Source organism: Saccostrea cucullata, unplaced genomic scaffold (genome assembly GCF_032062105.1).
Source record: "Saccostrea cucullata isolate Sc308-1 unplaced genomic scaffold, CSIRO_AGI_Scuc_v1 ctg8072, whole genome shotgun sequence".
NCBI classification, from domain to species: domain Eukaryota; kingdom Metazoa; phylum Mollusca; class Bivalvia; order Ostreida; family Ostreidae; genus Saccostrea; species Saccostrea cuccullata.
Genome location: NW_026933754.1, coordinates 1 through 13,947, shown reverse-complemented (window position 1 = coordinate 13,947; position 13,947 = coordinate 1). Strand labels below are relative to the sequence as shown.

The 13,947-nt window shown below is 32.5% G+C and overlaps 1 long non-coding RNA gene across 1 annotated transcript; it reads right to left on the bottom strand.

Moving 5' to 3' along the window:
* Nucleotides 1-5,136: 5,136 nt before the first annotated feature.
* LOC134239286 (uncharacterized) lies at nt 5,137-8,010 on the bottom strand. Its single transcript, XR_009986193.1, has 4 exons — nt 7,693-8,010; nt 7,392-7,461; nt 5,937-6,078; nt 5,137-5,249 (listed from the first exon to the last, which is right to left on the bottom strand). It is a non-coding gene; the product is annotated as an uncharacterized LOC134239286 (long non-coding RNA).
* Between the last annotated feature and the right edge of the window lie 5,937 nt (nt 8,011-13,947).

Below are 13,947 nucleotides of genomic sequence, written 5' to 3'. Positions count from 1 at the left end.
GCTTATTTTATGTAAACAAATTTACGCTAAAATGTGTCTCAAAGTCTTTTTGAAGCATATTTAATCTGCTTGAATAATTTTACTTCCGTGATGGATATCAAAATAATTGTCTCATTATGCACAATCTCAACCCGTCAATAGCTTTTATTGATACTTTTATTTTGTTTTGATTGACAAAAATCGGTTCTCATACACAGAGAAAATGTTATTTCAAACAACTGCACGGACACGGTCGCTTTCTGTCACAAAATAAATAGTGGTCAGTAAAAAGGACAAAAAGTGTCATTACTGTGTACCCCGTATCACTGGTAAACAATCAATGGCTTTGAAGTTCTTTCTTAATTGTGTTAGGGTTTTGAAAACCGATTTTTTTTTCAATCAAAACAAGTAAAAATATGAAATTGCAATTGACAAATTAAAATTGTGCATAATGTGACGATTATTTTGATATCCATCATGGACATAAAATAATTAAAAATCGTTTTAATATGCTTAAAAAATACTTAGTAGCATATTATAGGATATTATATTAATATGAAATAAAACTTTAAAAAGATCAATTTGGGGGGGGGGGGTATATATAATTGATTGCTTTGTTGTCTTGTCAATTACAAAAATAAATAAATTATTTATTTTATTCTGTTTATTTATGTATTTGTAGATATATTTGTAAACAGAATAAATAAATAAAATAAATTATTAGTTTATTAATTAATTTTTGTATTTTTACAGTCATTTATTTTATTTAATTTTTACTTTCCACTTTATCTTGTTTATTTTGTGCCGTGTCCATGATGCAGCTCTGCAATTGTGAATTAATTTTATTTAGTTTTTCAAAGAAAAACAATCAATTTTAAAATCTAGAATTTTCCAAAATGCATCATTACCCCTATTGTTTTTTTTTTTTTTTTTTTTTTTCACAAAAGTAACAAAGTCACTCAAAGTATATTATTGGATTAAATAGGTGTTCGCAAAATAAATAAATAAAATAATTAATTAAATATAATCAATTAATTAAAAAAAAATAATTTATTTTAAAAAATTGATAGATAAATATTTTTTTGAGCAATGATTTATTAATTTTTCAGAGTTATTTCAGAGTTATGACAGAACTCGATAAGTTTCTTAACAAATAAAAAATATATAACTAAGTATATGTTTAAAATTTTGTTAAAGATTTTCTCAGGTAAGTAACTCTGTGCACTAAATTGATAATTCCACATCTTGGGTAACCGTACAGTGCTCTGGGAGTGTGTATACTTCTTCTTTTTGCTTCAATGAACATATACAGGGGCGTACTGGGGCATAAACTGAGGCTTACCGTAGTTGTCTGTAGGAAACAGCAGCCATACAGTGGCATATTGTAGGCGTATCGGGGCCTACTCTATGGTTTAAATGTCCATGATTTGGTTGGCTGAACATAGCTGGTCAGATTTTTCAAGCACGTCCATACTAAGTTTTTTTTTTTCATTTAGTTTGAAAGACTGTGTGAAATTGTAACATTTATGTCCGTTTATTTCGGGGGGGGGGGTACTGTAAAATATTAATGTTTCACAAAAAGTAAACACCTAAAATATTTAATGCATAGATGCATGATACATGTACATTACAGAATAGAAGATTAGATTCTGAATTGATTTTACTCGAGAACCAAACTGAACCAAAATTTATCTAATTCAAAATTTTATTACCTAAGCACATAAAATGATACTGAGAAAATAAATGGTTGTTTGCATTAAAAAAAATTAACGCCCCATGCCAGGCTCGAACCAAAAACTTTACGCTTCCAGTGCAGTCAATAGGTAACCCAACTGACTGAGCTATCACCGCTTCACGTGTTCCGATAATTTTAAAAGGACAAAGAAGCACCACATTCACACATTTGGATTTTTTTGGGAAAAGTTAATTTTTCGTGGTCTCTGGGTCTTCTCTCCATTTTTTAAAACCGTGTATTCGTTTCTTTGAATTTAAATACACACGAATAACGTTTCAAAATCATGGAGAGAAGACCTAGAGATAGAGAATTTTTAGAAAAACGTGTCTTAAAATGTACCTTTTTGTACCAAATGTCTGATCTGGCCAATTTTCATTATATTTTTTAGCTAATCAGAGCTCAATTTCAGGCAAATATTTTCCTTTCCTGTTGCACAGGAACCCGATAAATAAAAAAGTGTTAAAATTTCATGTGACATGTCAATAAAAATTTTCACATTTCAAGTACGCCCAGATTCCTGCCGAATGCCCATCAAAAGCGCCCACGTTCTTTTATACTTTACTTTTGAAAGATATAAAAATTTACGTTGTATTTCAAAGATGTATAAAAAAAGTTGTTGGGCATTTATAACTCTTTTAAACTAAATCTCTGCAGAATGTGTCGTAAATAAACAGAAAAAATTGTCACTTGATTGTCACTTAATGTGAACAGAATTTAAAAGTACAGCTAAAGAACATAGAATACGTTTCTTAATGAGATATAATTTTCCCCTCAATATTTTGACATTGAAATAATACTGCTTTTACAAGTTAACTAACAAAACAATTGAGAAACCTTATGAGGCATTTGAGCAAGAGGACGGTGCTGCCCAAATAATTCTTTTGGAACGATTTTACATCACATTTTGTTTCGGAAAACATAGAGCACAAGCTCTTTCTACCAAATTTATAGATTTTATACACAAATATGAGATGCAGTTTATGTGTAAAATTCTCAGATAGGCAAGCTTACCGTAGAGAAAAGTATCTCAAATATGATTAAATTCCACCAGAATTGAGGAAATTCTGGAAAATGTCTTACTTTTGCGCCGTCTAGTGGCTTCCATGTAAACTTTGAATCTAAATTAGGGCTTGTTTTAAAGTAAGCATCATTTTAACTTCTTAACTACAAGCTATCACAATTCTATCAGGGTTCTGATTTTTACATCAAATAAGGGGCAAGATTCGGCTGTTACCCTATCTTGTCCTTTGTACCTATGCTTGGCTCTCGGAGCTGTAAAGTAGTCAGGGAACTTTATCGTGCCACCATCTATACTCTATTTCGTATTTGTAATGGATTCGATGCATACCTTTCTGACACCGTTTATTTATCGGTACATTAGGTTGACTAAAATACATGCATTGCGCTCATTATCACGATAAACGAATATTCCGTTCAATTTGTTTCTTTTTTGCAAATTCGTAATATTTGTTTTACCTTCAGTGTTTTCCACAGCAATGTCATGCACATTTTTGTTTTTTTTCGTTTTGTTTTTTTTTTACTGTTTATTTAAATTGCAAGAAATAAAAATTATGAAAAGTTTTTTCTTTCAGAAAAAAAAAATATGCTAAATTTTTCATATGTACATACATTTACATTTAGTTCACTTTTTGATTTGTCCTCCACTTGATTTCATTACAAAATAAAATAAAATCATAGTGGAGATTTTATTCTCAATATTTGAAAAAAAGTAAATAACAGTAAAATGATAAAATATTTTTCTGATACATGTATCATCGATTGTCATTCGTCAGGAAAATGAATGTAAAAAGAAGAAATTATCAAATTTATTTCAAAATAAATCAGTTTGAAATTAGCCGCATTGTTTGCAAAGGTTTCTTTTACCAATATGCTTTTCATTATCTACCAAACACAATTAGAAATAACGCTATATTTGTCAAAATATGTTCACACATATTAAGATATTTATGAAATATTTCATACAGATGTATAACTATCCGTATACTTTCAGCATTTCATATTGATATTCAGTAATTTACCTTTTTATTTGAAACAATGTCCAGAGACTTGATTTTAAAATTGCATAAATATGTTGTGAAACTGAATAGATAGTAAACTAATTTTCTATTCCATTTTCCAGTTTCATTGTCTTTGTCCCAGTTTCTTGATAAGTATGCCCTCTTTCAAAAATTGTCACATTCTGCATTCATTAACTTTCTCGAAATCTAATGCCAATTTTTTTTTATATGTTTCAGAATTTTCATTTTGTGGACGTTCAGAAACACATTCGACTGCTGAGTTATTTTCATAATCATATGGAGCAGATTGATTACGATGCATGAATATGCAAATTACGTAATTTGTTTCTTTCTTACTAAATCATATTTTTATCGACTTGACCCATCACCGAATACAGAATTTAAGTGATGGCTTGGAAAAATTTCACCACTTTCCTGCATAATTCAATCAGCTACCTAAAGCTTTCATTTCCTAATTCTAGACATACTTTGTAACCAACTTGTAAATTTTATCCTTCTTCACATACCAATAAAATGTGTTGTTTTGAATTTTCTGTCATTCAACAACAAATGCACGACTGACGAGTATATGTATATGGGTCTGTAGAGAGGACCATAAAAGGTTAGGAGGCCGATAAATATTCAGGATAGTTTCAAATTATGTCTAGAATTAGGAAATTAAAAGATAACGTTGTTGATGGGTCAGTGCTGGAAAATGGAAAGAAATTCTCCTAAACCAAGCGCAGAAAATGCTGAGTCGTCTTCGTGTGAGGGGATCTGTGGCGTTATGTTCAACGACTAAATATAAAAACATAACGCTTCAGTTCTGCAGGTAATGTTTTCCTTACTTAGAGTTTTTAGGACAAAGTTCATTTAATACCCAATTACAAAATAATGAAATTCAATCAAACTCGACCTTTTTCCTCTTATCTGATATATTTTAAGGTTTATTGAATAAATAATAATTAACACCCATGCACTGCGACACGAATCTATATCAGACTATATGTCAGTAAATCTAATCAGTTTTTCGCTTCACTCATTTCAGAAAAAAGAGTATGTCTTGTTTTTCAGAAAAAAAAACATATATTTACATAGCCTTAGGTCACAAATGCTTGAAAATTCGAGTTTTTGTCATGTAATGTTCAGGGAAAAAAGGCTACCCCACACCTTAACGTTGTTAGAAGAAGAAGGGAAGTGCGAGTGAGTTTACTGGCCTTCTCCACATGATCATAGAGCCCTGCACTCGATATCACCTCAGCGTGGTATGTTTAGAAAATGCATCTGTCGGAATTTGAGATGCTGATAGAGGTCGTTGAATGGAAGATGTCCTGTATAGGAAGATCCCCCCTTGCAAGCGCATGCCCTTAACTATTAAATGTGCACATAACAATTAATTCAATATAAGTTTTGACTCAAGGTTTTGAATCTTTTAATTTACAATTGAATACATTGTAATTGCTCTGTTAAAAACTACAGGCGACTGGTGTAGGCACATGTTCCTCCCAGTCGGGTCTCTAAAAAGAATAAATAATAAATTTAAATACGTTGAAAATATAATTTTTTACGCTAATAACATCGTTTTTCAATATTGCTTGTCATAATCTGCGTTTACTCTGCTCCTAATTTGGTATTTTTATTGGACTTTTGAACTCAAATACTCTAAGTTATCTTGCATATTTGATAAACCTGTTGGAAAAAAAATGTTTCTGCAGTAAACATTTCTAGGCTGAAAAAAGGGGAGTAGAGAAACTTTGAACTTTTTTTTCAAACAACGGGGGGTTGGGAGTTTCAAAATCATAGGATCAATTGTGTAAGTACTCGTACATATATTTACTTATGCATTGCCAATTCTCCCCCCTACCCTTCCTCCCCCTTCCCCGAATTATCTTTGAAGATTGAAACTCAAAATCAATACATCTAAAAAAAAAAAAAAATACGCATTCATTTTCCTTTACTGAATTTTTAAGGTTTTGACTTTTTAAGTTCTCGATTTTATCTTAATTTTTCTTTTGCGTACCTCAGTGACTTTCATCACTATTTTTTACTCCTCTTAATTTTTGGTGTAATTACCAGTATATCATAAATTATAATAGTGAAATGGAAGAATGGAAACTCAAACTAATGACTAATTGCCAAAGTAAACGTATTTGACAAATTGAAAACTAAATTCAAATTAGTGATTATATATATATTGTTCTTACCAAAATTCTATTGCATCGTCTAAGGGTTTCGGCTACAGTGGAGTTTTGAAGTGGTCTTGGTGCATTTCGAAATTCAGAACTTCGTAGTATCACAAAACATCTCAGGAGGGTCTCCATATACGATGTCCTTTTTTCTCTATGCCTGCAAATATGAGTTATATCTAAAATTGCTTTTGTCAAAAAAATAGTGTTCGAAAAGCGATACAATAGTCGTTTGTGGCGCCGCGTCAAACAGGACTTTAACATAGGTAGTGACTGTTCCTTCCCCAAGCGCTCAGCATTAAAAGTAAAAGTCATGGGTCTTTTGAGATGATCTTAAAAACGTTGGTCCCGTGTCAAGGTAAGCATTTGTACGATAAAGAACCCTCACTGCTCAATGGCCGTTAGTGCTGAGTGTAGGTCTATTCCAAAGCCCTGGCTTTACCGTGAAAAATTCTCGATTGAGACGTTAAAAAATATGCAATCAATCCAAAAAGATCATGATAAAGAGCTCATTGCAGAGGTGACTGGTCGATATGGGATGTTCTCTTCTTCATGGCAACTGATCATTCCTCTAATAGTTTCGAGGTCTATGTTCGATCTGTTTTAAAATATGAAAAGTTTAATGAACGTTTGAGCTTCAATTCTGTTCGTTGTCTCCATATAATTTATTACATCCATACTAGAGGAATTCTGTACGCAGAAATTTACGAATATGATACTTTCAGTATTGGGGTTGGTAAAGATTGATTCCTTAATCCGCGCTTATAAAGCAGGCGTTCTAACCAATGCCCCACGCAGGTAATTTTATCTTAATGTTTATTCTGCCCTCAGCACAGCAATTATCATATGATGGTTTGCCCTGAAAATGATTTTAAAATATAAGGTCTAGCTGATATGCATATTTGTGAGAATATAGCATATAAGACTAAATTCGGCTTTCCTACTAAACTTTAACGTTAAAGATTTTTTTTCATTCTTAGTGTTAGGCCATTACAGTGTTAACAAGCTGAATCGACGGTTCTTTCCTTTTTTTTTTATATCTTGACTACCTGTCACTGTAGCCTAAGGAAAAGCGTTCGCTTCATGATTGGGAGGCGCTACGATTGTCGTTTGCGGCACCGCGTTAAATATAAGACGTAAACATACATAGTGACTGTTCCTTGCCAAAGCACTCGGCATTACATGTAGACATGAAAGTCATGGGTCTTTTGGATATGATCTTAAAAACGTAGGTCCTGTGTCAAAGTAACCGTTTGCACGATAAAGAACCCTCATATACTGGAAACTCACAGTATTTTATTCCAGAAAACAATTCATGTTTTATCCGTCGACTTATACCATTCACCCATAGAAAAATGCAACCCCCCCCCCTGTTGAAACTTAATAAAATAACCAAATAAATGGTGTTCTTTAAAAATGTTTTATCTTCAAACCAAATATTATACAGAAATTTTTGGATAAATGATATTTCACCTTTTAAACTTAAACCTATCGAGTGCACTTTTGAACGCTTCATCCTCATTCTTCTTGGAAACTGTTGCACCTAAACGATAATGCAGAAATTAAAGTCAAGAAATATAACACAATTATAATGTTTAACAATATAACATGAAAGTAGTTTAGTTTGCTCTTTTTAGTATTGGATTGTTTAAAATAAAAAAAACCGATTTATCGATAATGAAAACGAAATTATTTAAATTATGTCTGTTTTCGAAGACTTGAAAATACATTTTCGTTTCTGACTTCTACTTTTGCCGTGCCCTTAAAGACAAACCATAGAACAGATGAAAATGCACTAAAATCTTTCTTCCGGAAAACTGGCTCTAGAGTATGATTTCCTCCCTGGAAAACTGGCTCTAAAGTAGGATTTTCTTCCCGGAAAACTGGCTAGACCTGGATTTCCCATGCAGAAATCCCACACCAGAGCTAGTTGTCCCTTTGTCTGTCTAGATGTCCCTTGTCTGTCCCAAATGGTAAATCGCACTTTTTTTCTCAATATTTTAAGATACTTAATTGATTTTTTGTATTGGGTGTACGAGGGTCATTCAAAAAATTCGTAGACAATGTTCCTCATCGTCATATTATTATTACAAAATTTTTGATTAACACATTATCGTAAACAAAAACATTTATTCTGTTGAAGTGTGAAGTTTCATTCCAATTGAATAAATAGAACTCATGTTAGCCGAATTTTAAAGCAACGTGTTTTGTTACCACGGAGCACGGTCAAACAACATTGTAACGTCAAAAAAACAACGCTGAGAAAGTTTCTCAAAATTACTCCGCTTTTTAATTTCATACACAGTTTGTAGCGTCTTCTTCATTCATAAAACGTCTCCATAACACTTAACACCTAGTTTGCTAACAATTGTGCAAATACAACTTGGATAAGATTGTCAGTGTTTTCAATTTCTTTAATCTACCATGCATCTCTATCAATTCTGCAAAAGTGAAGCGCACATTACGTTTAATGACGTTCCTAACTCTTTTGACAATATTTTTAACCATAACCAGTCTCTTTGCAGACAATCCATCGTCCGATTCAAACTCGCTACCGCTCTGAAATTGTACTTTTCATTTTATGCAAATACACGGCTTATTTTTCATACAGATCCTGGTTTATACAGAGTTTTTTAAGTTTGTGAAAAAAGTTCCCCGAATGCAACTCGCTGCTCCAACGTCATGGTTTTTTGCCTTTTTTAATCAAGTCCATATGTATTTAGAAACTAATATCTTTTAAGTGGAGCGACATATTACATAGCCTGATATCAATTTGTTTAATACAGCAATACTTGATTAAAAATGTAGTAATTTTTATTTCGTTTCAGCTCCATTTATTAGAGATATGGCTATAAATGCTATATAGTGAAAATTAGTAAATTACTCAATTTTGACGGTGCTCCGTGACCCCATTTTTGCTATTCTAAATCTTTGATAATTTTTATAGATATGAAGATATATTCCAATTTTTTTACTATAATTATTTGAATCTGTTGTTATAATATATGTACCAAATTTGGATATAGTATGACGTTAAATAAAAAAGTTAGGGCAAATGTCTACGAACTTTTTGAATGACCCTCGTATATCGATGAGTTAAAAATCGAAGTTGCATTTTATTCCGCTTAAATATATTTTTATTACAGAATTACGACCTTTTCAATTTAAAGAATTTTCCGAAATGTTTTCCTTAACAAATGGAGATATTGCGCTAATTTTTTTTTTATATCAAAGCATAGAATATTAGTATATTAACGTGTATTTCTTAAAAAAAAAAAAAACTAAATATTTTGGTTGACATTCCGTGATTAGAAATTTATGATTGGAACATTTTTCTAGATAAGTAAAAAAAAAAAAAAAAACACCATTTACCATTTAAAATCAGTTTATCGTTAATTTTTTCACAAAAATATTGCAGCTGTGAATTATTGACTCTAAAAGAAGGGGATGCTTTTACTCTGAGGAAGAATGAGCGTGAAATTTAGCTCTAGTGTGAGAATTTCCTTCGAGGGGTTAATCCTACTCTAGAGTACGAATTCCGTGGGAAAGCTGGCTATGGGGGAAGTCCTACTCTGAAACACCGGTTTCCATATATTACAATGTACCTACGATAGAAATTAAATGAATATACAGTTTATCTCCAACTCGACGGTTTTTGAACAAATCTGTAGTTTCATATTAAAGCAATTATTAAGAAGGTTAGTAAAGAACAAAGTACGTTATTGGTTGATTTTCGCCGAACCTTGAACTAAATTGAGGTTTATCGCACTCAAAAGTTGAGAACTTTATCTTTCTAACAATATATAACTTGTATATCTAATAACGTGTAACACATCGAAAATTATGATAAAAAGTTGTGTTTAAGCGGTAGGAACGTCAGTTCCGACGTTCATTTTGCTAGACGATGTTATTGAAAGACATGTCTCTCGAGCGTCATACAAAGATCCTGTATGAATTAAAACGCCGTGCGATTGTCTGGAAAATATAGAAACCAATCCATTCAAAGATATTTTAAGAATTTCATTTGCAATTAAGTTTATATTTTATCATTTTGGCCATTGCAGAGATTGGGGTAGGAATTTGACAGTATTTTACAGAATCTCAGGAACTGTTGACATTCATTTTTCCGTCGGACTAAGTCCGATTGTATCCTTTATATATTTATCGAAATAATGAAAAATTGGAAACGACGGATGGACCGTCTTGACGATGTTGCACGTTGTTGTTGATGAATTTTGGTACTCTAACCAGTATTTGATTTAGCGACACTAAACAGAATTTACCCCTGGCACGTAAGTTATATTAATTTTTTTAAATTATAATAATAAGTATATTTGTAAAGTTTTCCGTATAATTACTTTACAATTAATGGAATACAGTGGGAATAAACGCTCATTCTATATTGTTAGCGGGACCGTGGTACTGCCCCTCCCCCTTCTTTTTTTCCGAGACTAGCTTTCTGCTGTTGATTTACAATGTAGTATGGATTTTTTTAAAATCCAAAACCCGTTCCTCATGACCTTCCTTTTTGTGTTGCATTACGATCATCCCCCTTTCCAACGTTTAACACACAATTGAAATCTGTCTTATTGAAAAATGGTAGCTGTATTACACAGGCGGCGCACTGCACAATGCTCAAATGTTTCGAACCTGAGGACACTCCTTTAGAAACGCATGATAAATAAATATCGACATAATATTAAAACCCTGGTTTCATGTCTATTCCTTTTTTAACCTTAGAAATAAAAATGGACACAAAACCCATCTTTTGCGACTGTACATGGTTTTTAAGGTCCTCGGTATATTTAAAGGGCAGAAGCGATTTTTTCCTACATATTAGAAAAATAAAGCCCGGTGGAAACTATGGGGAATAAATTGTAATCATTAGAGAGCTTTAGTTACTCGAATACTGCTTACGTGTAAAAACTTTATGCGTCATCATATCTTAAAAATTGAGATATTTTATATATCTTTTTTTAAAATTCAAATGATGAATCAAAGAATTTATTTCTGGGAATTAGGGCATTCCCCACAGACATTTGCTTTGTATATAGAGCATCCCCTCCATTCTCTTTCCACGAGTTACCTAGATCAGTTTCAGACATCCTCCGCCTTAATGTTTATACAGCATTTGACTTTGCTGTTCTTGACAAAAAGATTTTTTAAAAAAATCTTCCTATACTATCGCGAATCATTGATTTGAAGTACTTGAGAAGACGATTTTTATAAAGATTTTTCCTACATATTCCTATGTAAAACTTTGATCAGCCATTGTGTCCCCACTCTATCCCCGGGGGTCATGATTTGAACAAATCTGAATCTACACTATATGAGGATGCTTCCACATGAGTGTCATCTTTCCTGGCCTAGTGGTTCTTGAGAAGAAGATTTTTATAGATTTTCCCTATATACTCCTATGTAAAACTTTTATCGGCCATTGTGGCCCCACCCTACCCCCGGGGGTCATGATTTGAACAAAATTGAATTTACACTATATGAGGATGCTTCCACATGAGTTTCATTTTTCCTGGCCCAGTGGTTCTTGAGAAGAAGATTTTTTGAAAATGTCATTAATTTTTCACTAATTCATATTTATCTCCCTCTGGTAGAGGGCGGCGTGGCCCTTCATTTGAACAAACATGAATCCCCTTCACCTAAGGATACTTTGTGCCAAGCTTGGTTGAAATTGGCCCAGTGGTTCTTGAGAAGAAGTCGAAAATGAGAAAAGTTAACGACGACAACGACATCGCCAACGACAACAGACAACGGACAAATTTTGATCAGAAAAGCTCACTTGAGCCTTTGGCTCAGGTGAGCTAAAAAAAATAAAAGTTGCCCAAAGCCGATAATCCGACTTCCGGGATGGAGGGGGGGGGGGTAGGGTGGTGTAGAAGCCATATTTTTTTCAATGCAGATTTGCTTCAGTACCAATTTCTTTTAACTACAATACTACATTTTCCTTGTATCCCCCCCCCCCCCCCGTTGCTACGTGCCTGACGTATTCCTCAAATATTACCTCAAGGAATAGCCTAGAGGAAATCTCATTTTGTGGGAAACGGGTGGTTTTGACAAGGGACTTTCCTTATTCAATTTTCTTCAGATTCATGTATTTTTTTTACCTTGATACAAGGAATCCGTGTTTCACGAGGTGATGGAATTTTTTCCAATGTGATTTTTTTTTAGTTTGAAAAGATACTTTATACTGCTGAAATGCAACCGGAGAGGGGGGGACTCCGAGCCCCCTCAAGATTCAAGCATTATGATGAAGCGGGTCTGAGGTAAACGTATAATTATATGCATAAAGTTGATCGCTGGTATATTTTACACTCTAGGCATTTGAGCAAAACCGATATTACAGAATATCTGACATAAATTAAGTTAAAATTGTGTGCACAGTGCTCATATTGTCAACAAAACTACCGCTACATTACAAAAATTTTAAGTTTCCGCTATATTTGTTTTCAATAAGATTATTGCCGAATACAAATCATTACCGCTACATATGTCCCGGCCAGCAATGCCAGTAAATAAGTTATATTCATAATGTTTCGTTATAATGATAATAAAATTTTTTGTAGCTTTTAATTGCCGTTCTATAATATGTCCTGTTTCGTAGATCAACAAACCTTCAACATCGAAAAAAAAATGTCACATGAGCTCCTTAAATGGCACAATTACTCGGTCAGGATTGCAAGTTCATGGATAATATCGTGAATTTATTGATTAAGTAGACATATTTATCTGGTTTGTTTTTTGTTTGTATTAGTTGTGATTAATGACTGTTGGGTATTCCCAAGTATATGAATTGAGCAAAGTACAGTGGTAAATAAGGTTCGCAAATTTGGAAACGCGAAACGATTCAAGACACATTACGCTATGACCCCCCCCCCCCCAAAAAAAAAAACCATCAGGACTACCATCAAGTACTAGTACATGTAGCTGGTGATAGCTATAAAGTTATAATAATACTTGTAAAGTCTTACTACTTTTGAATAAAAGCATAATTTAAAAGATTATTTAAAATACATATGTATGATTTATCCTTTATCAGGTCACCATCAAAAGCACATATATCGAGGAAGGATTATAACGCTATATACGTACATTCTGAACCGTGCACTCAATGAAATTCCCGACACTAGAATGTTTCATTCTTTATTTAAATGGATTTTATAAACTTGAAAGATAATTGTAAACATATGTGGATTTTATCTTGTATGATTTTGTTTGTGTACACATGTAAAATCAGCTGTTGATATTATTCGTTTCCTACGTAAATACTGTGTAAAATCAGCGTAAAATAATGAATGCTTATGTTGCATGATTTTCATTTCCAGACTTACTATTTATAAAAAATGAATACTGTTCCCACTCATTAACCAACACGAATTTAATACTGGACGGAGATTTTTAAACAATTATTTTATACACACAAAAAATAAAAGTGGTTAATGCTTGGGATAATTCAATTTCATCAACATTTACTGATTTTTCATGAAAAATGAACGGATTTCATTGAGCAACCGCTGTTTAGTGTGGTATTATGACGTCACTGTAACATATTACGTCATTTTTATAGAAGTTTAGTTTAGCTTTGATCTTATTGTAAACGAAACATAAGGGACTTGCATAAATAATGGTAGTTTAAAAATAGTAAAATTTCTCGACCGCATATAGCCAATAACGTACTTTATTCTTTCATACATAGTCAAATACTACGAGGTTTGTTCGAAAAGTTCGTGGAAAATAGGTAGAAATATTTAAAAATTAATTCAAACGATTTGTATAAATTTTTTTCAAAAAATTATGAATAATTTTTTTTTAACATATCCATAATAATTAAAATCTGAAAAAAAAGAACGCGGAGCAGGTAAACATTTGGTTAAACACATACAACACACTAAATAAACATGATAGTTTCTGTAGTCATATTCTTTGTAAAATGGATCAAAAACTGATAATAAATCCTTCACTTTTATGTTAAGAACTCTTCATCGATTCGCAATACAAATTATGGCTTAATTTTTTG